A 24,836-nucleotide genomic window follows, 5' to 3' on the forward strand; every position below is an offset into this window, starting at 1 on the left:
AACCTTTATCCTGCAATTATTGAAGGTCACATAGGCCTGAGGCAGTCAAAGTAAGACTCACTGTATCACTAAGGTACCCATTAACTTTGAACAATTTAATTAGCTAATACCCATACAGAAAATCCTCCTGGCTGTTGAAAGAGATAAAAACAATAGCAAACATCGAAGTCCTAGGCACTAAATGGAGTGAATTACCCCAGATAGTTCTAATAACCCTTCAATGTAATATCAATGTCCTCAGTGATGTGGATAAGGATGGTAAGGCACAGAGTAAAATAATTGGCCAAGACCACAAGGGAGGACTGAATAACAAAACCAAGACTCAAAGCCAAATTCTTAACCACCACCCAAATGAACTTCCCTAAATAAGAGTCCAAGAAATTTTCTTATCTTATATCAGTTTGCTTTTCATGTTTTTTCTTAGAAAAGCAAGATAAAAACTAAAGCTTAAGGTACCAATGTCCTGAGCTTTAATCATTTTGTTAAATTCTATTTGTTTAATTATTTATTTTTAATTCTATATGGGGGGAGGTGTGAGTATATGGATGTGAGTGTGAGTGCCCACAGAGGCCAGAGGCTTTGAATCCCCTGCAACTGGAATTACAGGTGGTTGTTAGCCATCTAACATGGGTATTAGAGATTAAATTTCAGTCAGCAAGAGCAATATCAGCTCTTGACCAATGAGCCCTCTCTCCACCCTGAACAATTTTGCTAAATTATTAACTCTGTGAAAGCTGTGCCAGGTACATGGTGAGCACATAACAGAATAGCTACTAAATGCTTCCCTAACTCAAATGAAAGGTAACTTTGAAAGTCTTGCCCCCATGTAAACCTTGTTCATAGATAGGCTTCTGAAGTTCAGTTACACACAGGATCATATGGGAGAAACACAGGTCATCTATCTTTGTTGGAATTCTGCTGCTCATCTTCTCCAAACTATATCATTGGGTATTGAAACAAAATGTAAAACTTGAGCCAGCAGGATGGCTCAGTGAGTAAAATCATTTGCTGCCTAGAACTGAATTCAGTCCCCAAATCTCATAGCAGGAAAAGAAAGACAACTCCCACATGTTATCCTTCTAACCTCCACATGTTCATGGTGGTACACATACAATGTAGCTAATGCACATCCACACGCACACATGCATATCACACCTATAAACATAAGCGCACAAAAACATGCATGCAACAATAAAAATTTGGATGTAAAAAAGAAATAATATACAATGTTTCACAACCTCCCAAGGAATGTGCTCAGTATCAGAGTCCCCCTAAGCCACTAAAATTGGTACAAGAAGGTACTCTGAATACCACCAGAGGAGAAAGTTGTTCATCTACCCACATCAACCACAACTCCTGGAACATACAACAGTGACCTGCATACAAGATATGCTGGTACAATAGTAGTACAAAAGTGCTGTGGGATGGTCTGTATGTCAAGTGTGTTGCTGATTGGTCAATAAATAAATCACTGATTGGTCAGTGGCCAGGCAGGAAGTATAGGCGGGACAAGGAGGAGAATAAAGCTGGGAAGTGGAAGGCTGAGTCAGAGACACTGCCAGCCGCCATGATGAGAAACAGCATGTGAAGATGCCAGTAAGCCACAAGCCACGTGGCAAAGTATAGATTTATAGAAATGGATTAATTTAAGCTGTGGCAAGGTATAGATTTATAGAAATGGATTAATTTAAGCTGTAAGAACAGTTAGCAAGAAGCCTGCCATGGCCATACAGTTTGTAACCAATATAAGTCTCTGTTTACTTGTTTGGGTCTGAGCGGCTGTGGGACTGGCAGGTGAGAGAGATTTGTCCTGACTGTGGGCCAGACAGGAAAACTCCAGCTACACAAAAGTGTTACAAAAGTTGTAGGAGTAACCAACCACTCTTTGATTGAATTTAAGGCCCATTCTATGAGCTGGAACCAATGCCTGACACTAATGGGGTAGTTAAGAACTTGAGACTGCATAGGCCCAGGCCAAAGGGAAAACCAAGAACTATGATTTTGCAACCATAGCAAGAAACACAATAAGAAAGTGATTCCTGATGACATTCTGCTATATCCGTAGATCAATATCGCACTCAGCCATCATCAAAGAAGCTTCTTTCAGTAGATGGGAACTAATGCAGAGACACAGAACTAGACAATGTGTAGAGAGTAAGAGACTTTGGAGCACTCAATCCTAAATGGGATGTCTTTATTAAACCATTCCCCTCAAGGATCAGGTATCTATGCAGATGAGGAAGTGGAAAGACTGCAAGAGTCAGAGGTAATGGGTAACGTAAAGGAAACAGCATCTTCCAGGTACATATGAACTCACAGAGACTGTGGCAGCACATGCAGGGCCTGCAGATGTTCAAGCCAGACAGGGGCTCAGTACTGAGAGGAGAAAGTGGACACAGGCTCCCAACCCTAACCAAGAAGCTATGTGCAATTGACATCCACTTGCTAAGGAAAAATTAGTTTCTACAATGCAGTCTTACTGGGTGTATTTATTAATCACACTTAAGGATAGGCCCCCTGCCCAGTAGTTGGCCAATACAAAACAAACTCAATGGCATTTTTGTAGACTTTTTTTGTCTCATAATGCTTTATTTTCATCTTGTTGATCTTTTGCTTTGCTTATATATTTTGGTTTCCATTTTACAGTGTGTGTGTGTGTGTGTGTGTGTGTGTGTGTGTGTGTGTGTGTGTTTCTTATTTTGTTTGTTCTTGTTCATTTGTTTTTGAAAGAAAGAAGGAAGAAAGGGTGCAGAGTTGGGTGACTGAGAAGGAAGAGAAGGTCTGGGAGGAGTTGGGAGAGGGGGAAAGTATGATCAGAATATATTGTATAAACATTTTTCATTTTCATTCAGGCAGTTGTGGTGCACACTTTTAATTCCAACACTTAGGGGGCAGAGGCAGAAGATCTCTGTGAGTTAGAGGCCAGCCTAGTCTACAGAGTGAGTTCTAGGACAGCCAAGCCCACCAAAGAAACCCTATGTCAAAAAAAAACAAACATAAATTTATTTTTGATTAAAAATAAATAAAGAAAAATGGGGGGATACCTCATACAAAAAATGATATTATATTAATTTGTGCCAATTTGGAATTCCCTAGTACCAAACATGATTTAGGTAGGAGAGATTATCATCTATGATAATTTATTGAAAACTTGCTATGTGTTTGCTGTGTGCTAACGTCTACCTACATTTATCATGTGGTCTCTATAACCACTTTAATGCAGGTGTTAAACTTCTCTGTTTAATATGTGAATAAACTACTCCAATGTTTCCATTTTGGTTTTCAAAGAACCACAGACACTTCATGGTCTATCTGCTCTCAAAACCTGTACTCCAACGCACAATTTTACACTTGAAATCAAACACTGTCAAGAAAGAAAGGAGAGAGCTAGGGAGATGGCTCAGTAGATAAAGTGCTTGTCATACAAGGATACAAATCCTACCTGAGCTAGGATTCTCCAGAACTCATGTAACTAGACATGCAGCCGTATGTATCTGATATCTCAGCACACACCGAAGCAAACACAACTCTGTCTCAAACAAGGTAGGTGCAATGTGTGGCCCAACAGCCAAGACTGTCCCCTTACCCTACATGTATACCTGCACATACACCTGAACACACACACATGCACACACACACACACACACACACACACACACACACACACCATACACAAACAAAAAGAGAATAGAAAGAGATAAGAGAAAACACAAACCAATGTTGAAAGCAAGTCCATGACATGTTTTCTCTCTTAGCCTACCTACTACATGACGGGGTAAGGAATCTGGGCTCTACTACCTTTGTCACTAGTTGGTTGAACAAATCACATGTGTTGGGCCTTTCACAGGACAAAGCAAAGACTCCACCTTCTACCAGGCCTACCCTGAGCTTGACTCTTTCCACTTGAATGCAAGTAGGCAACTCTACCCAGGGTGCTTGGGAAGAGAGATGAGGCGCCCAGGTTCTTGTCAAGCAACCAAAAACTATGTTAATAGGTGTTACACTCAGGACGAACGTAAATGCAAATTCCAAGTTCAAAATTCTTCCCATGACCATTCTTAAATTATTATTTCAATTATTTTCCAAATACACATAAGAGCTATCCGCATTATCCATTAACAACAACAGAAAAAAGTCCAACTTAATCTCCTTGCAGGACTGTAGATGGAAGACACCAAAGCACCCCCAGTTCTAATTCCTACATCACAACTGCCACCTGCCACAAGCCTTTTTTCCCAGTCATGCCAGCCTCTTTCCACAAGACAGCAAGTTCTCTTTCAGCAAAGCAAGTTTAACACATCCTGGTCTTACTGAGTGGGGAACTGAATTTGTGTTTTCTTCAGCAGTGCTTGCCTCAGAGAAGTTCAGCTATCTGTACTGTTCCAAGCAGGGAGCTGTCCATTCATCACTTGTTTTTATAAAAGTATAAACTAGACCTATTTTTGAAGTGCTCCAGTCAAGACTTCTGAGCCCTGTTGAGTGGGAGAGGCTTTCCCTGAGTGTATATTGGAAAGTAATATCACAGCAGAGAATAGTCTATGAATTGCTCATGAAGAAAATCCAACAGGAGGCAACCTGGGCATACATGAGGTACATATTTCAACAGCACTGGAAAAGAATCTGAAGGAAGCCTCTTGTCAATAGCCTGAAAACCAAAACAATAAAGACACTGCCCTGAGACATTGAATCAGGCAGAGCAGGGTGGCTGATCACTCAGACCATGAACTTAAACTGCTTTGACACTAAAGATGGAGTCAGATACAAATGTTTGCTTTTTAAGGAAAATGTGTGAACTTATACCAGCACACAAAAAATAAAGCTCTGATCCATAGTTACTCCTCTTCTTTCTGGTTTAGGTTAGCTTTTATGTGTGTATGTGCTGTTTTGCTTTGTTTTGTTTTGTTTTGTGAGATAGAGTCTCACTGTATAGCCTAAATTGTCCTAGAAGTTACTGTATAAATCAGGCTGGTCTTGAATTCACATAGATCCATTTGCCTCTACCTCCCTAGTGCTAGGATTAATGGCTTGCACTACCATTCCTAGCCACACTTACTTCTTAAAATGAATTGTACTGGATATAACCATTGTTGTGAATACAAAAACCTCATTGTTTGATTTGAAATATTTTTTAACTTTTTGAACTATTTTTATTTTTTGAGATTACTACAATTACATCATTTCCCCTTCCCACCTCCACCTTGATTTATGGCCTCTGGACTATTTTTCTTTAATTATTCTTACAAACACACACACACACACACACACACACACACACACACACACACACACACACCTCCTAAATATATAAACACAACTTGCTGATTCCATATAATGTTATTTGTATGTGTATGAATTTGTTGCTGACCACTTGCGTTGGTGATATGAAATATTTCAAGTCAAATATTTGGGGAAAGACAGAAAGGGATGTAGAGAATGACTGCAGTAAGTTCTGGGTACAGAGAGTGCTGTAGAAGAAAGCTTCTGGTCTACCTCAGTTCTGCTTTTCCATTTCTATCTCCTTACATTTACAAGGTCTTGGGCAGATGATTTAATTTCTTTTAACAAGAAAAAGGACCTGATAGCAGTATTCTACCAAAGGCTAAATCAGAGTTGCCTCACTTAATGGAAGAGGCATTTGGTAGAGAAGACAGACTTATTTCCTCACTCATTCCTACTGTAACTTCCAGGGTGACCTTGCCTAAATGACTTCTTCTCTAACCTCTTCTGTAAAATGATATATTGCATTACATGAGGTTTTCTCTAATGTTTCTTTCAGTTGCATTATTTTACATGTACAAAAGTTAATTTGGTGTCCTCTCTACTGTTGAAACATACTTTCTACATCTATCCCTATATTTAATTCATTTAAAGAAGATAATTACTAGATAGGATATTTAGGTGGAAAACAATTATATGAAATTATGTTCAACAACATTAGTGACTAGGCAGATGTGAGTTAAAACCACAGTGATTTATCATAATATGTCCATCAGGTTGGCTAAATTGCAATAATGATAACACCATATGCTGGTAAAGATGAAGGGAAACAAGGTCAAACACACAATGCTAATGGGAATGTTAAAGGAGATAGCCATTGTGAAAAAACAGTTTTTAAAGCTTTATAAAAACCTAAATGTACAATTACCATATGCAGTCTGGGCATTCCCCTCCCCCACAATATGAAAACTATATTCATATAAAAGCCTGCACATGAACGTCTACAGTCCACACCAGTGACTCTACCCTAATTTCCAAGCTCTCTCTCATCATTCTCTTGTATTTAAAATTATTTTTAAGTGAATAGAACTTACTATATTACCAAATTTTAGGTGAATGCTTCAGGTGAATTTTCACAGTGCTGTGTCAGTAGCTGCATCTCTGGACTGGTCATCCTGGAAAGCTGGCCTCCTTAGCCACTAAGTGATAAATCAGTCTTCCTTTCTTCCCACCAGCCCTTGGCAACTGACATTCTACTTTCTACCTTTATGAATTTGACAGGTATAGGTATCTCAAACATGTCTTTTTCTAACTGGCTTATTTGACTTTATGCCCTCAGGTTTATCCATAATGTAGAGTACATCACATTTTAAAACTGTATAATGGTTGATATTTGCTTATATGATATGTTTTACTAATCCATTCCTGTACTGAGGGCTTGGCCAGTTCCCATTTTTTGATAAGCTGTTATAATAAACATATATATACAGAGATCTCTGATTAGGGCCCAATAACTCCTATATAGACCTCACTTCAATTGGGGGGTAGGACAAAAGTGGAACTACTGGATTATATGAAAATTCTACTTCTCATTTTCCAAGAAATTGTCGTACTAAATTTCCAAAGCAGCACAGACATTATGCATTCCTGCCAACACCACAAACCCAAAAGTACTAACATCTCTGTACATTCAACACTTGCTACCTCCTCTGTGTGCATGTGTGCACATGTATATGTATATACATGTACACATGCACACTCATGTGTTGATTGTAGCCATTGTAATGAATGTGTGAGGCAGTATTTTATTGAGGTTTTCATTAGCATTTCTGTAAGATTGGTGATCTTGAAATTTTCCATGAAAGTATAGGTCACTGTATCTCTTTTTTGAAGAACTATTATTAAAATCCTTTGCCTATTTATATGATGGTCTGGTTTTTCTTTTGGAGTTTTTATACCAGCTTTGTTTCTCTTTCTTTATTTTTTTTTCAGAATGCTAGACAATCATTTTATGACTGAGCTGTATTGATAATCTAGCCCTAATTTAATAGTCAAAAACTAGAAACAAACTAGTGATCCTTCAGACTATAGATAGCTAAGTAAAATGTAGTGTATCTCTACCATGAAACATTATTCAACAATAAAAGATAATGAAGTATTAATACATTCAACAACATAGATAGATCTCCAAAGAGTTATGCTTAGGACAGAGAGAGCCAACCTTAGAAGATTGTATAATTCCAACTATATATCATTCTTTGGTATTATTTTATTTTCTCAGAACTGGAGATTGAATCCAGGGTTGTTTACATTCCAGGAGCTATATCTCCAGCCCTTCTATTGCTCTTTTTTTTAAAAAGACAAGTTCTCATCATGTTGCCTGGTTTGGTCTTGAGCTCACTTTCTAGACTAGGTAGGTCCTGACCTTACAATTCTCCTGTTTCAGCTTCCTGAACTGCTGAGGTTATAGGTCTGAGACAATAGATACAGCAATATAACATTATTGATGACATGATTAAAAATAGATATAGAAATCTATAGGTGCTTGTTAGGGTTCAAGAACAAAACCAGGTACAGAAGAAAAATTGCTATGACTATTAAATGGAAACTTCTAAGATCCTTGTGGAGTAAAACCTTCTATGCCTTGACAATAACAATGCAATATCATGGTTATGATAATGTACTGCAATTTAGTGAGAGTTTATCATTATATGTTGTTCAGATCTTAGATGGTTTTTTAATAAGAAACCCATAGCCAGATATCAGGGTGAAAGTTGAAAGATCAAGGTAGCAGAAAAGCCAGCCACTAATTCTTACCTCTACGAAATCCTCAGCCTAAAGAGAATGAGTTCCTGTTTCCTCATACCTTATATACCTTTCTCTGCCCTGCCATATTACTTCCTGGGATTAAAGGTATGTGAGCTTCCCAAGCAAAGGTATGAGATTTCAAGTACTGGGATTAAAGGTGTGTGCCACCACTGCCTGGCTCTGTTTCTCTCCTATACTGGATCAATCTCTTGTCGCCCAGTGTGTCATTAAACTCACAGAGATCCAGACAGATCTCTGCCTACTGAGTAATAGGATTAAAGTCGTATGCCACCACTGCCTGACCTCTATGTCTAATTTAGTGGCTGGCTCTGTCATGTGATCTTCAGGCAAGTTTATTACAGTATACAATATATTACCACAATTATAAGTATGCGTGATAATTCTGCTAAAATCATACATAAGTTTACAATTTTATCAGTTACATGCTTCGATTTCATATGAACTTATATTTGTATCAAAATTAAATTTTTATTAAAGTAGCAATAAAATAAATCGGTAAAACGTAAATAAATATACCACAGGGCATTCAATAACCATAATGTAAAATAATATGACAGTGTTATCTACAGATTCAATGCAATCCCCATCAAAATACCAACACAATTCTTCACAGACCTAGAAAGAACAATACTCAACTTCACATGGAAAAACAAAAAACCCAGAATAGCCAAAAGAATCCTGTTCAATAAAACAACCTCTGGAGGTATTACAATCCCTGACCTCAAGATCTACTATAGAGCTACAGTAATAAAAACGGCTTGGTACTGGCATAAAAACTGACAAGTGGACCAATGGAATCGAATTGAAGACCCTGGCATTAATCCACACACCTATGAGCATATAATTTTTGACAAAGAAGCCAAAACTGTACAATGGAAAAAAAAGCATCTTCAACAAATGGTGCTGGCATAACTGGACGTCAACATGTAGAAGACTGCAAATAGATCCATATCTGTCACCGTGCACAAAACTTAAGTCGAAGTGGATCAAAGACCTCAACATAAATCCAGTTACTCTGAACCTGATAGAAGAGAAAGTAGGAAGCAGTCTTGAACGCATTGGCATAGGAGATCACTTCCTAAATATAACACCAGTAGCACAGACACTGAGAGAAATAATCAATCAATCAATGGGACCTCTTGAAACAGAGAAGCGTTTGTAGAGCAAAGGACACAGTCAACAAGACACAGCGACAACCTACAGAATGGGAAAAGATCACCAACCCCACATCTGACAGAGGGCTGATGTCCAGAATATATAAAGAACTCAAGAAATTAGACATCAAAATGTCCAACAGTCCAATTAAGAAATGGGCTATAGAGCTAAACAGAGAATTCTCAACAGAGGAAGCACAAATGGCTGAAAGACATTTAAGGAATCACTCTACATCCCTAATCATCAGCGAAATGCAAATCAAAATAATTCTGAGATACCACCTTACACCCATCAGAATGGCTAAGATCAAAAACACTGAAGACAGCTTATGCTGGAGAGGATGTGGAGCAAGGGGAACTCTCCTCCACTGTTGGTGGGAAAGCAAGCTTGTACAGCCACTTTGGAAATCAATATGGCGATTTCTTAGAAAATTGCGAATCAATCTCCCCCAAGACCCAGCTATACCACTCTTGGGCATATATCCAAAGAATGCTCAATCATACCACAAGGGCACATGCTCAGCTATGTTCATAGCAGCATTGTTTGCAATAGCCAGAACCTGGAAACAACCTAGATGCCCTAAAACTGAAGAATGGATAAATAAAATGTTGTACATATACACAATGGAGTACTACTCAGCAGAAAAAAACAATAACATCATGAGGTTTGCAGGCAAATGGATGGACCTAGAAAAAATCATCCTGAGTGAGGTAACCCAGACTCAGAAGGACAAACATGGTATGTACTCACTCATAGGAGGATACTAGATGTAAAACAAAGGATGACTAGACTGCTACTCACAACTCCAGGGAGGCTACCTAGAAAACAGGACCCTAAGAAAGACACAGGGATCACCCAGCAACAAAGAAATGGATGAGATCTACATGAACAAACTGGATGTGGGGGGGGGGGGCAATGAAGGGCAAGGATCGAGGGAAAGAGAGTTTAGGGGAATGGAAGATACCAGCTGAATCAAGAACAGAGAGGGAGAACAAGGAAAAAGAGACCATGATGAATGAAGACCCCAAAGGAATAGGAAGAAGCAAAGTGCTAGAGAGGTCCCCAAAAATCCACAAAGATACCTCCACAATAGACTACTAGCAATGGTCGAGAGAAAGTCTGAACTGACCTACTCTGGTGATAGGATGGCCAAACACCCTAATTGTGCTAGAAACCCCATCCAATGACTGAGGGAACTGGATGCAGAAATCCTCGGCCAGGCCCCAAGTGGAGCTCCAGGAGTCCAATTGGCGAGAAAGAGGAGGGATTGTATGATTGAGAATTGTTGAGACCATGATTGGAAAAAGCATAGGGACAAATAGCCAAACTAGTGGAAACACACGAACTATGAACCATTAGCTGAGGAGCCCCCAACTGGATCAGACCCTGTGGATAAGTGAGACAGTTGATTAGCTTGGACTGTTTGGGAGGCACTCATGCAGTGGGACCTGTCCTCAGTGCATGAGCTGGCTGTTTGGAACCTGGGGCTTATACAGAGTCACTTTGCTCAGTCTGGGAGGAGGGGACTGGATCTACCAGGTTGAGCTGAATCCCCAGGGGAGTCCTTGCCCTGGAGGAGATGGGAATGAGGGGTGAGGGGTGGGGGGTGCGGGCGGGAGAAGGGAGGACAGGGGAATCCGTGGCTGATATGTAAAATTAAATTAAATTATAAAATTTAAAAAAATAAAAAATAAATAAATCAATAAAATATATAGGTTGGTTTAAAAAATATGACAGTGTTGAGAAAAATATATCAATGAAGACAATAAGTATAAATCAGCTTAAATTATAAATAAAAAACAAGATTTTTAAACTGATTCACAAAACAAAATATCAATCTATCATGATAATAGACAATATTTCATGTGCTGGGAACATAATGCGTCTTGTACAAATGTCAGAATCTGAATTCAAATCCTCAGAACTTATATAAAAGCTGGTCCTGGTTCTACGTGCCTGTTAACCCAGGGCTATGGGGGAAGAGACAGCAGGGTCACTGAGACTTGTTGGCCATCAGCCTAGCTCCAGTTTCAGTGAGAATAAGAGAATAAGAAAGAGTAACAAAACAGTACACCAAACACACTACTGACTTTCATATGGACATATGCATCCACACCTACATACACATGTGTCACACACCATGTGCACCTCTTTTACAGACAAAGAGTAGAAAAGAGATTGTGTTTCAAAGTCTAAAAGTAAAGAGGTACAACACAAACAAGGCCAATGTAGACAAAAACTCAGGAGCTGAGATCTTAATAATGTAGAAATTGGCTTATCAACACAGTGGCATGCAGGCAGACATGGTGCTGGAGAAGCAGCTGAGAATCCTACATCTTGATACACAGGCAACAGGAAGTGGTCTGAACTAGGCATTGCTTGAGTTTAGGAGACCTCAAAGCTCTCCCCGACACTGACACACTTTATCCAACAAGGCCACCCCTACTTCAACGAGGCCACACCTCCTAATAATGCCACTCCCTATGAACTTAAGGGAGCTAAATACATTCAAACTACCACATGAGTTCTATCCATATGAAGAAGAAACCAGAGATGTGAGAAGAAACTCAGAGAAGTGTTTCATACTGTGAAAACAACACACCACTCCCAGTATAAGACAAATACTTTTATACATTTAAAACATGAGGAAGACTAAAATACAAAACTAAACAGATTAAAATACATAGCTGTGTATCAAACAATGTTATAACTACAACTGTATTTGTAAAACATTAGAAATCATCTAAATGTTCAAACACAAAATATTAGTTAAATAAACAGTATGTATACCCAATGAAGAGACAGACAGCTGTTTTTTAACAAAGGAAAACATGGGAGAGAGAATTAAGAATCTAATATATACATATATATACATATATTATATATAATGCTACCTTTCATGCAAAAATATGAGAAGTAAAAAATGTTTATCTTCTAATTTTTGCATAAAAAACACAAGATGTGTCAACTAAGGAACAAGCAAACTGGTTTCTACCAGGGAGAAGGAGAAGGGGTAACAAGAAGGGAAATAGGAAGCTGTTTCCCAACACTATCTGCTGAAATGGCCTAGAAGCGCTGATATATTCCAGGGAATAATCACACTAAGTATATGTATCTTTGTTTCTAAATACCATTTTCCTCTAAAAGGAACAGAACTCATTAGAGAAATGACTCTTTCTAGGACTAGGGCAGGAAGGGAGTCTGAAATATCTTGGAGAGCCAGAAAGTAAGAAAGTGCTCAAAAATAAATAAATAAATAAAATGATGGAGATGTGTCAAGAAGACATAGGAGCCAGCTTTAAGGAACTCCCACTGGAAAAATAGAGAAAACTTAAAGGCAAATAAAGGCAGTATCAGAAGATTTCAGTACAACAAACAGAAACATCAATGAGCGCACACCAGTCAGCCACGTGTGGAAGGAGGGTTTGGGTTAGAAAAAAACAAACCTGCAACCGACCTAACAAAGAGTTATTTAAACATAAATGATCGCAGAGGAATCCAGGGAAGAGTTTATGAGGAATAACCTAGTTTTAGGATTTCAAGACTCTAACTGCGAAACATTGCTTTTTATTTGAAAAAGATAAGAAGTGGTTACTTGGTAGAGAAAGCAGGTGATAAACACTGACATCGCAAAACAGCTTAGATAGATGTCAGGGCCTTTAGATGAACATACTCTGTCCATAGTGCTTATGGGAGTGCTCCAGAGGTAGCAGGTAATTGAACTGAACCATGGAGATGCAGCACAAACTCAAAAAACAGATAAAACTTGGCTTTATTCTCCAAAACTGACAGAGATGTGGAAAAAAGGTAGCCAAGACAAGGAGCAATTCAAATGAAGGAAGACTATAATATGCAACAACTATGTGCAACATAAATCCTGGGTGGGAATGTGTACTGCAGGAAAACTGCAGATACTGTGACGAAGAACACTGCCTTGTCTTACATCTGTAATGTGAGGCCAAATATTTTACTAATGTGAGTTTCCTCAGACTGATAACTGTGCTGAGGTTGTCTAAGAAAGTATCCATATCCTGATGAAATACACAATACTAAGGTTTAGGTAGGGTGTGATCATGTATGTATCTACTCCCAAATGGTCCAGAAAAAAAAATAATGACAGAAGAGAAAAAATGAGAGAGAAATCATGATAGAGCAAACTTGAGGAGACAATTAAGCACTGGGAATGTAAACTTAGTGTGGGTAGATACACTGCAATAACACTGTAGGTTTTCCTTTAAATATTTAATAATTTCAAAATAAATATTTGAAAATCAAAAATCTTTTAAATTTATAAATTATATTTATAGAATGATTTGAAATGAAGCCCTTTGTAAAAATACAACATTTTTCTTGAATAGAAACTTGTTCTAACAAAGCTTAAACTTAAATATTCAAATGTCTTCATTCTCATAACTATGGTCTTTAATCATAAAAAGACAATTCAAGCTTGTCAGGTGGGAATTTGAATAGAAACAAGGGTTGATATACCAGTGTGATGTGACTTGGATAAAAGATCTCTCTTCCTGAGTGTTGGTTTCCTGTGTGGAGAAAAGGAACAGACTGCTTCACAGGACTGCAGTGAGAATCAAGGCATGGAGGGACACGCCTTTAACTACAGCACTCAGGAGGGAGAGGCAGGAAAATCTCTGTAAGTTCCACGTCAGCCTGGTCTACACAGTGAATTCTAGTTCAGCTAGGGCTAAGACAAACCTCAAAATGCATGCGTATTATAGACATGTACTTGCCATGTAAAGATCATTAGTTAGTCACTTTCACTTAGGTAGATAGGAAGAGTTACCATAAAACCATTCTGTAAAATGATTTGTCCTTTAGAATGCACTATTTTCATTGTACTAAGAACATTACAAACATATAAGAAATTAAAATATGCATTCCCAACTGCAACAGGAAATTAGGCTACTACCCAATCCCCACACAAAAAGTCTTCCTACAAATACTCCAACTTTTCTTGCCACAATGTACTTTGCTTATACACTGATAAAAGCCTAGAGACACATACCAAGGATATAGAAGGGACATGGCAGGTGGAGCAGTTTGAATAAGATTGGCCCCCATAGGCTCATATATTTTTATGCTTAGTCCCCAGTTGATGAGCTGTCAGGGTAGGATTAGAAGGTGTGGCCTTGCTGGAGTGGTTGCGGCCTTGTTGGAGAAAGTGTGTCACTAGGGGTGGGTTTTGAGGTTTCAAAAGCCCACCCAGGCAGAGTCTCTCTCTCTCTCTCTGCCTGATGCCTGTAGCTAAGGATATAAAGCTCCTGGATGTTTCTCCAGCACCATGCCTGCCTGTGTACTGCCATGTTCCCTGCCATGATGATAATGGACTTAGCCTTTGAAACTGTAAGCCAGCCCCCAATTAAATGCTTTCTTTTATAAGAGTTGTCTTGGTCATGGTGTGTCTTCACAGCAGTAGAACAGTGACTAACACAGCAGGGACAGAGAATCATCCATGGAGTCATATACTAGCTTGTTGATGGTTCCCCTCACCGTTCTTGGCATCTATACTATCAAGTAAAGGCATGATATACGAGCTGCTGGGTATCTATAGCTCTTCTTTGAAAAGTTGTACTATGTCCTCCTATAACATAAATCTGACAAACTAAATGATTGAATTTCCTATTTTAATTAGTTTACATCCATCAAAGAAAGTTCACTGAGAATTAATTTTGGGTTAATTTTACTGGAATTTCTATGTTCATTTCTTAGAAAACATGTTGTCAGTCTAGGTACACTACACCTTAATTAACCCGACTTTTCATTTTAATTTTCAAAAATTAAAGTATTCATGTTTTCACATTTTAAAACAAATCAGATGAAGAATGCCCTTGTTCTCTTAAAACAGGAAACCATATGCCACCACAAGCTCCCCTTTGGGATTCTGCTCATGAAAGAATCATTCCTTCTAGAAGAAACTGTTCTTACAAGGTTAAAGGTCTCAGCCACCAGTTAAGTCTTGTGTGCATCCAGTGTAAACTATTTACAATGCAGCCTGCCAGCTGATAAGAAAAATTGAGTAACACTCCCCTTTTCAAAGTGTTCACCTTCGTTTGGATACAATGATACATAGACAATAGCTTTAATATGGACTAAAACAATAAGCACTCAAATAGGGATTAAAAAGGAGTTGAAAGAAGGAAAATATGAGTTTCCTCTTCAATACTTGGAGTTGCTGCAATAGGTAGATGCACTTTGACTGATTTAGAATTACATACTCTGATTTACATGTGTTAACTGATGCTATTACAACTGTTTCCTTAGGAAACAGTTGGTATCTGTCCAGCACTTCATTAAGATTCCACAGACACAGTTTTATTAGATGTTAACCTCTTAAAGGTTAATATTATTAACCTATGTACAGTCATAGAAAATATGGCTTGAAAAATAATAAACATGTGCCCAAAGTGACATGATTATGAAGCTTAAGAGGGAAGGGGCAATTCCACAACACTCTATCTTTCCACTACCCCGCTTCGGTTTAGAAATATACAAATAAAAAAAGAAAGGAGCAACAAAGTCCTGCCTCTAATGTTCATACAGAGGGGACTATTTCCAACTGGGACAACCTAGTAAGCCACCTTCACACTCCTTGGGTAGTGTCCTACAATCGCTAAAGCAGTCTTCTCACACAGTTACACCCATAGATTCTCCCTTTTGTGCTAACAGTGCTAGAATGCAGTCTGCCTCAACAGCATGTTCCAGACAGGTGTTCTGCATTCGTCTGGATGTGGCAGCAACAATCTAACTCAGGAAAAATGCCAGATGTTCCAACAACAGCAGTAACAGTTATCTATTTTTATTCTGGCAGCTCATTGCAGTTTTATCATTTTTAGCTGTAAAACGTATTAAGAGACCCTCTGATGGTGAAGTCCTGTTTTCCATGAAAAACTTTCACTCTATCAAGCTTGAGCAGCTTTCCTCTTGATTTGTGTCTGAACCATGAGAAAAAACATCACAGATGCAGACTGTATTATACTGCGAACATATGCATGCTTTTAAATCACTTTTATCTTACTTTTGCTAATGTAACCCTGAAACATAAAATATGTTCTTTTTTTTTTCATTCACTGTATGGGAAGAACAGATGGTGAAAGAGTTAGATTAAAGTGGTACAGCATGTCCATTAGAATAAGCCCACTGCTTAGGATGCTCCCCTCAGCCAGGAGCCCTGTTTACTGTAAGGAATGCCTGTGGCTTATACACATTGGAAATGACCAGAGGTTTTCCCAGGTGTGAACAACAAAATTAATGGCAGAATCAAACAATCTTTAAAATGAAAATAACACAAGGTACTAATTTGAGGATGACTGAACTCACGTGCCTATGATCACATAACTGAGCAACAGAAAAATAATAGAGTTCTTTTCTAACTTGAAAGAATTTAGGGCTCTGAAAACTTAACTGCAACTGGAGAAGAATACTAAGTGCACATCACTTTCTGCACTCCTCATCTTCTAGAGAAAGCTTGCTGCCACTGCTTTAACTATAATTATTGTAATAAGAATTAACATCAAGAAGAATTCTGCATGACATTCTACACACTAAGAAAGGCTAAGTGTAGTGTGATTGCTATAAAAATGTCACTAATATTTAGCATTGAGAAAGAACACTCTGAGAAATTATTTAGCTTATCATATGGTTCCAAAGAGTTTTTAAAATATTTTTTTGAAAAATAATAGGAAACATTCTTCCTCCTCTTCCTTCTCCTCCTCCTCCTCCTCCTCCTCCTCCTCCTCCTCCTCCTTCTCCTTCTCCTTCATCCTTCCTCCCTCTCTCTCTCTCTCCTTTTCTGGTGTATGATCTTAGGTATGAAATCCAGGTCCTTGCTCATGCTAGGAGAAGCATTCTGCCACCCAGATGTGTATCACCAGTTCAGAGAAAATATTTTAAAGGAAAAGGGGTATTAGTCTTGAATTTGAAAGTAAATAATCCCAGTTATGTTACAAGTGATTGGAAAGCAAATACTATAACAAAATTCAAGTATTATAAGCTAAATGTTCGGATTATTTCTTCCTTATTTTAGAGAATGGTACAACTATCAACTTCACAAAATCAATATTTAGGAATGGTCTAAGAAAACTTTCACTTATTATTTATTTAATTATTTGATCCCTTTATGGTATAATCTGTTATTTATTATAATTTTTTAAAAGCTTCAATTCACATTTTAGTTATGTTCAGCTCAAAAACTATTCTGGCAGTAAGTCTTTCATATCTGAAATTCTGTGATACAGGTCATGAAATAGAAACGGCAAATTTTTATAATATGCCTTAACTACAGTTTGAAATATCATAGAACTCTTTTTGATTAAAAATAATTTTTTTCACACAACATATTCTGATTACAGTTTCTCCTCCCCCAGCTCCTCTCAGATCCTTCCTACCTCCCCACCCACCCCTCTCTCATTAAGAAACAAACAGGCATCTAGAAAGAAATAAAATAAAAACAAAGAAACCAGAATAGGACAAAAGAAACAAACAAAAAAGTTAAAGAAAAAGTATAAGAGCACCTACAGATGCCAAAACATACACTCACACTCATCACTTCTCTTAATATACTCCTATAGACAAAACTGTTCCTGGGTTTCATTTACTCATTTTCTTCACAGAAAAGCAACCATAGTAGACAACTCATCAGCTGTTAAACTGACATACATCTGGAAATGAGTCAGCATGTCAGAACAGGGGCTAAGTTTCCTCTAGTGTCGTTCTATAAAGCATCTCCCATCAGGTTCCATATGGACAGAGCTGTTCCTAAACATGACATCCACAATCCATCCCTTTTGCAAATTCAAAAGAGAGTTCCTATGGACTTGTATAAGCATTTCCATTGCACAGAGAATTTCAAACAGATAGGAATAAACATGGAATAAATGTTTAAAGTCTTTAAATCACAGAAACCCCAACTGTAATTATCAGGGATACACTAATTCGCTCTGGTAGCTCCAGCCCAATGAGTAAATCCTGGGTTTCCAGAATGACTAGCATTAATTTGAATGATAATTAAGGAGGTAAAGGGCATTGACAGCCTGATAGCACTGTGTACTGACTCTCCAATCTTCCACATGTAGGTGGCAGATCAGTTGGGTTCAGATGTATACAGGCCCAAGCTATTCTTGGCTGTGTTCTGTGACATGTCATCCACAATCAATTTATGCTGATGTGTTGGTAAACATATTAATAACTTCTGCACACTACAAAATTTATCATATTTCTGACTTTGTGAAAAGAAATAGAAACTTAAAGACCCTCTCCTGAGTCAACTCATTCTACATTGTAGACTAAACAGAAGGACAAGTCCACAGTTCCTTCTTCTAAGTATAGAAAACTCAAATAGTATAGATGAGATAGCAAATGCATTGAACCTTTCTACATCTTAGTTGAGCATCATATATTTAAGGTATATAATATGGTAAGTTCATGTTATAAAATTATTACCATTAGCAAGCTTGTTAACACATTTCCTTTGGATAATTATTATATCTTGTATGAAAATTTTAAATTTCTTTCATCAGATTTCAAGCACACATTATAGTGTTGTTAACTACAATCATTATATTTAAGACTAGGCTCCCAGACATATCCATCTTAAAACTGAAAGTTATACTCTGACTAACACTCCCCACCCTCAGTATCTGGCAACTACCATTCTACTCCAATAACTAAGACTAGTCTAGATACATACAAGTGAAAACATACAGTATTTTCCATTGTCTGCTGTATTTCATAAGTGGAAAGATTTCCTTCTTTTTACATTACATGATAATGGATTATGTATAATTTTGGGGGCTGTTCATACATCAGTAGACACAGGTCAATTCCATTTCTTCACTATTGTAAATAATGCTTCATTACAGTTGATACAATGATTTACTTTTCCATACATAGACACCAGGAAATGGGTTTGCTGGATGATGTGGTGGCTCCAGTTTTAATTTTTTGTTTTTTGTTTTTTGTTTTTTTAGGAACTCCTATGCTATCTTCTAGAATAACTTCATTAATTTGCATTCTTCTGGAGACACACAAGGTATTTTGCCTTACATCACATTTTCAACATTTCATATCACTTCTCCTACAAACTTTATAATCTCTGGTCTTTCATTTAAGTCAAATAATCAGTATCAAGATATTCTTGTATTTGGTGGAAGACAGATCTAATGCATTGTTTGAAATCCAAAACAGAAATTGGATATCCAAATCCAGTTTTCCAAACACTGTTTGCTCACTCTTGTGTACTAGTCAAATATTAGTTGATCAGGAAGGCAGGAATTTATTTCTAGACTCTGTCTTATGCTGATATAATGTTTTGATTACTGGAGCTTTGTAATATAGTTTGAAATCAGAAAGCATGATGCCTCCAGCTTGCTCTTCTTTCTCAGTGTGATGCTCAATCTCGCTCTAGTGATTTCAGGATTTTTGTAGATTAGCACATAAACTTTCTCTGTTTATGTCTTCTCTTTCTACTTCTTTATTCACATGTATTAATTGCACAACATAATGGGTTTCATTATGATACTTTCATACATGCACTTTGATTATATCCAAGAAAAGCTTTCAGCTTTTCACTATGTTAGCTATGGTTTTATCAAGTTTGTTGTCTTCATTATATTGAAGCACATTTGTTCCATAACCAATTTTATAGAGTTTTTTATTAAATCATGCTAAATTTTGTCAAATCATCTCTCTGCCTTTAGTTTGATAATCATATAAATTCTAAACTCCACTGTGGTGTATCACATTCACTGATTTGTCCCACCTGTTCGTGTCTGATTCTTTTAATGTGCTCATCAACAGTCTGTTCGGAGAGCTGAAAAGCCTGCTTCTCTGTTCACAATACTGTCTTCTCTTCTTGGGGTGTCCTTTTCTGGCTGTAGTATAGGTAAGAATCTGCCCTTAAATTAATTTGAGAACTTGTCTTCAATTTTTTTTAGAGAATTTTGAAAAGAGCCACCTATAATTCTTCTGTAAATGTTTGGTAGAATTTAGTAGAGAAGCCATGTGATCACAAACTTGTCTTTCTGGGGAGTTTTTTTTGGGGGGGATTGTTGTTGTTTGGGTTTTTATTGTTTTGTGTGTGTGCTCTTTGTGTGAATGCCACTTGAGGGCCCACAGAGACCAGTAGAGGGCATTGGATCCCCTGAAGCTGGAGTTATAGGTAGTTGTGAGTCACCAGATCTGAGTGCTGGGAACCAAACTCTAGTCTTTTAGAAGAAGAATAAGTGTTCTTAACTGCTGTTCTGTCTCTCCACCCCTTTGAGAGAGAGAGAGAGAGAGAGAGAGAGAGAGAGAGAGAGAGAGAGAGAGAGAGAGAGAGAGAGAGAGAGAACACAAAGTCAGGTGGGTAGGGAGGTACGGAAGATCTGGGAGGAGTTGGGGAAAGAATATGATCAAAATTTCAAAGTATATTGTATGAAAAAAATTTAAGCCAATAAATAAAAATAAAAGTACAAGATTTAACTACAGTTTTCCATGTTTCATTTACTTGTAATCTTCACTTTCTTCTTTCTTCTTTCTGTGAACTTCATCTTTAGGCTTAAGTTAAATTGAAACCATCCTTTTTGTTTCTGTTGGCTTTGGTTTTTGTGGTGCTGGGTAAGAAGCCCAGTGTCAAGCACTCTGCCCGGGGCTACACTCCAGATGCCCACTCTTTTCACAGAACTCTTCATAGCTATAAGCCTTCTCTTAGCATTTTCTTTATCTGGTATGGCTTGCCCTGTCTTGTTTTTCATCTGTCTCAGGATTTTCGTTAGGCTTTGTTTCCCTTTGACTCATTAGCTGCTCAGGAATATGTTATTTAATTTCTATATATTTGTGAATTTCTCAATTTTCTTTCTGTTATTGACTTTTGGTCTTATATCATTGTGGTCAGAAAATGTACTTGATATGATTCCAAACTTCTTGAATATATTAAGGGAAGAGTAGGCAGAAGCCAATACTCCTGAATAAACTGTCTTCCCCTCTGCCAGACAGTTGCCAAGGGAATGAGAAGGCAGAAGCTGTGGCCTTGAGAACCCGTGACTGGCCACATCTTCTAATTCCTCTCTAACAGGCTAGTTTGTTTGTTTTTTTCTCCCTCATCTGCACCATGGACATAGTTCCTAAAGCACTCATCTTTCAAAATTTATGCCTACTTTAGGTGTTCTTAAGTAAATGAAGAACTTAATTGAAAACAAAGCAGAAACCCAAAGTCTCACTATACTGAACAAAATATTTTCTAAAATAATACTCAGAAGTTCGTATATGGAGATAATCTAAAAGGGTCAAAATTGTTTTAATAATCTCCTGATATTTGAAGATATATCCTAAATTTATATGTGGCCTAACCCCGGTAATATAAACTAGCCTGCATAGTATAAGACTTTCTGGGAAGATGATTTCATTTTTATAAAAATAAATTAGTATTTTTCAAAATTAGTCAAGAATTCCATGTTTTCATGCTGTATATAAAACATCAAATGAAAGATAGCTATATAGTAATGATAAAAGTACTTTGTGTAATAGAATTACTTTCTTGCAAAATTATTGGTACTTTTTTTTTCTGTAACTTAAAATGTCAGGTTCCCAGTACAGTAAGTCACCAGTGTATAGTTGAGGCCAGAAAAAAAAAAGCCTTTTCTAAGAGAATTTCTACCTTCACCAAAAGGAATCCAGACTGCTGGCCATGAAAATTAAGAGGGTTCTGTGAGATTGTTTGAAGGAACAGATGTCAAATAAAACTCGCAAGTGTTACAGTGTATCTGAAGCAAGTGATTAAATACTTTCAGATTTCAGAAGCTTCCACAGTGTAACACATACATCCTTGTAGGGATGACACATGTGTTGATTACTACTGATTAGAGAGAAGACGAGAGAAGAGTGAGATGATGCAATAAACTCAGCTGCCATGAACTAACTGTACTAAACACAACTATAAACATACTAATGTAAAAAGTTTAAAAGGAAACTCTGAAGTCAGGAGGCATTTACTCATGATTGACATAAGTGAACCATTGCAAGATAACTTTCAACTGGTATTAGTCAGGCTTAGATACAAAAAATAGGTGGAAAACATAGTAGCAATCTATAACACATAAGTTCTGAAAAATAAATTCTATAAACTCAGTAGCTCCAGTTCCTTTGAACTATGAAAACTGCATTGTTATTTTTACATGCACAAAATCAATAACAATAGACTACTGTAGCGCTGTGACAGGATTGCAGCCCTGACACTGTGAGGAATGAAAAAAATTAACCACAATGTTTCCTATCACAGTTTTTCTATAACCATTCAAAACAATTCTATTTTGACCTTTCCCAACTCAAGTAATACACAGAGGTTCAAGGGTGATCCAGTCATTCATTAAGCAGCCATAATGTAATCAAGTCTAAAATTATTCCCAAGGGTTTCTAATACCAGAGAAGGATTTGAAGATTCATCTACTCCTGCACCCAAACTAGAGGCTGGGAATGAATTATAATTTGTGCATATCTTGAATGTTCATAGAACAGTACATAAATAATTCAAAAAAGCAAAGTTGCTGTTTGCCATTCATTAGATATCTCCTAGAAATTTTTAATGTGCCTAATATGCATCAATAAAAGAGAGCAACAAATAATATAGAATCATTAAACTACCATTACTTTGTAGGCTACATTTTGCTATGACATTTGCCTTCTGAAACATCAAATGAGAACTTGCAGATAGAAATAACAAAGAGAAAAGAATACTTTGAAAATGAGCATGTGGTGCTTTTATTTGCAAGTTCTTTATAATAAAGTTTTAACAAAAAGTAAAAATAAAAATTACCCCCAAAATGGGCAGAGGTATCTAATATGTAATTCAAGCCATAGCCTCATTATCATTATTCATCTCCTAATACACATGGAGGAATTCAATATGTTTGATTTGAAAAAATGAAAACAAGCTGTAGAAGTATAATCTCAAAATAGTGATATAAAATATAACCAAAATATATCTATAACAAAAAGGGGTACAGAAGCCCAGGATAAAGAAATTTAACCATTCTTTCTTTGTTTTGCCTTCTACTTCAGTAAATAACTTTAACAAGTCTTTATAAACTCACATCAGAACTATATGAATTAGTCCCCTGAATAATTTTCCTTGCTTTACCTTATCAGTATTCTTACATCCTACCCAAAAGAACTTTACTTATTCTCCACAAAAAATTAGTATATATTGGCATCAATCTATTTTTCAACCATCACTCACTCATTCAGAAACACCAACCTTCCTCCACTACATCTCTAGACCCAGTCACACTGATAACATGCTCTTGCATCTCTCAGTCTTGGTTTTCCTGACTTTTTCACTTTGATATACATGATCCTACCCCAAAGTTAGATCACCCACACTTTTCAGACACAATTCACAAAGCCCTGTATACATATCATTTCTCATTACATTTCTTTCTCTATAGTATAATTTACTACTTTAACATTACTGAAAATTTTAAGAATATTTCTTATACCACTTGTTTATATTTTACCCAGTCTGTACCCCCAGATCTCACAATGATCACTGTCACATCTTTCTGAAACAGATCCTCAGGTCACACATGCTGAGTTGAAAACTTACAAGAACAATGCCGGGTGGGTGGAAGGGGGGTAAAGAGATGACTAAGGAGTTAAGAGACCTGACTGCTCTTCTGAAACACCAGGGTTCAATTCCCAGCACCCACATGTGGCTAACAACTGTCTTTAACTCCAGTTCCAGAGGATCTGATGCCCTTTGCTGGCAACCATTGAGCACTGAATACACGACACACAAACATACATGCTGGCAAAACACCAGTACACATAAAATAAAAATAAATAAATCTGAAAAAAAAAAATTAAAAAGAACTATGCTGCATAAAATTTGAAGACTAGCTATTCCTAAAGAATAATTTGAACCAAAAATTTTTGAAGAGCTTTTTTTTACTTTAAAATTTCTGAAGATTTAAATATATCTAAGATAGACAGATTTCAAAGTTGTTCTCTTCCAGCAGAAACTATGAGTTTGCCTTGATTGTCATACTTTTCCAATGATACTTCTCCAAGGATACTCTCACACCAGCACAATTAATTGCAAATGTCTGTTCACTTGCCAGTCTGTACCACTGGCTCCTTGTAAGCAGAAAACTTATGTCTCTTTCCTGGCATGTGTGTGCTAGTACCCATACAGTGAAAACTTAAATAATGATTTATCTATCACCATGGTTATCTAAAATAAACAAAATTAAGAATAACCTTTAGTAGGCACATGAATGTTAGGTAAACTTAATTTATAGTCAACTGTGCTGCTTAAAAGGAGGCATACAGCCAAAATTGTAAGAGCTTGATTTCCAAGTATTAATATAAAAACGAATACACAAGAGAAATCCTATGTAAACAATATGTGTTTGAGTTTTGCTTTGTTTATGCTTGTGATTTTAAACATTACAAAACATCAAAGAAGAGCTTACAATTCTAAAGAAAACAATAAAGAGGAATTTTCTACTTTCCACTTTTATTTTTTAAACTACACAATATGTTTAACTTTCAAATTAATTCCTCATCAGCTAAACACACACAAGAAGTCATCTAATGGGACAGCATGTACTGTTAGAGTGAACTGATAGAAACTTTAGAGACTAAGACAG

General features: G+C 37.1%; 1 protein-coding gene across 1 annotated transcript in view; it reads right to left on the reverse strand.

Moving 5' to 3' along the window:
- The window catches only part of Sim1 (SIM bHLH transcription factor 1), a 77,329-nt gene that overhangs the window by 4,440 nt on the left and 48,053 nt on the right, over positions 1-24,836 (reverse strand). The window lies entirely within an intron of this gene.

The sequence above is a fragment of the Peromyscus eremicus genome, chromosome 8b (assembly GCF_949786415.1).
Source record: "Peromyscus eremicus chromosome 8b, PerEre_H2_v1, whole genome shotgun sequence".
Taxonomy (NCBI): Eukaryota; Metazoa; Chordata; class Mammalia; order Rodentia; family Cricetidae; genus Peromyscus; species Peromyscus eremicus.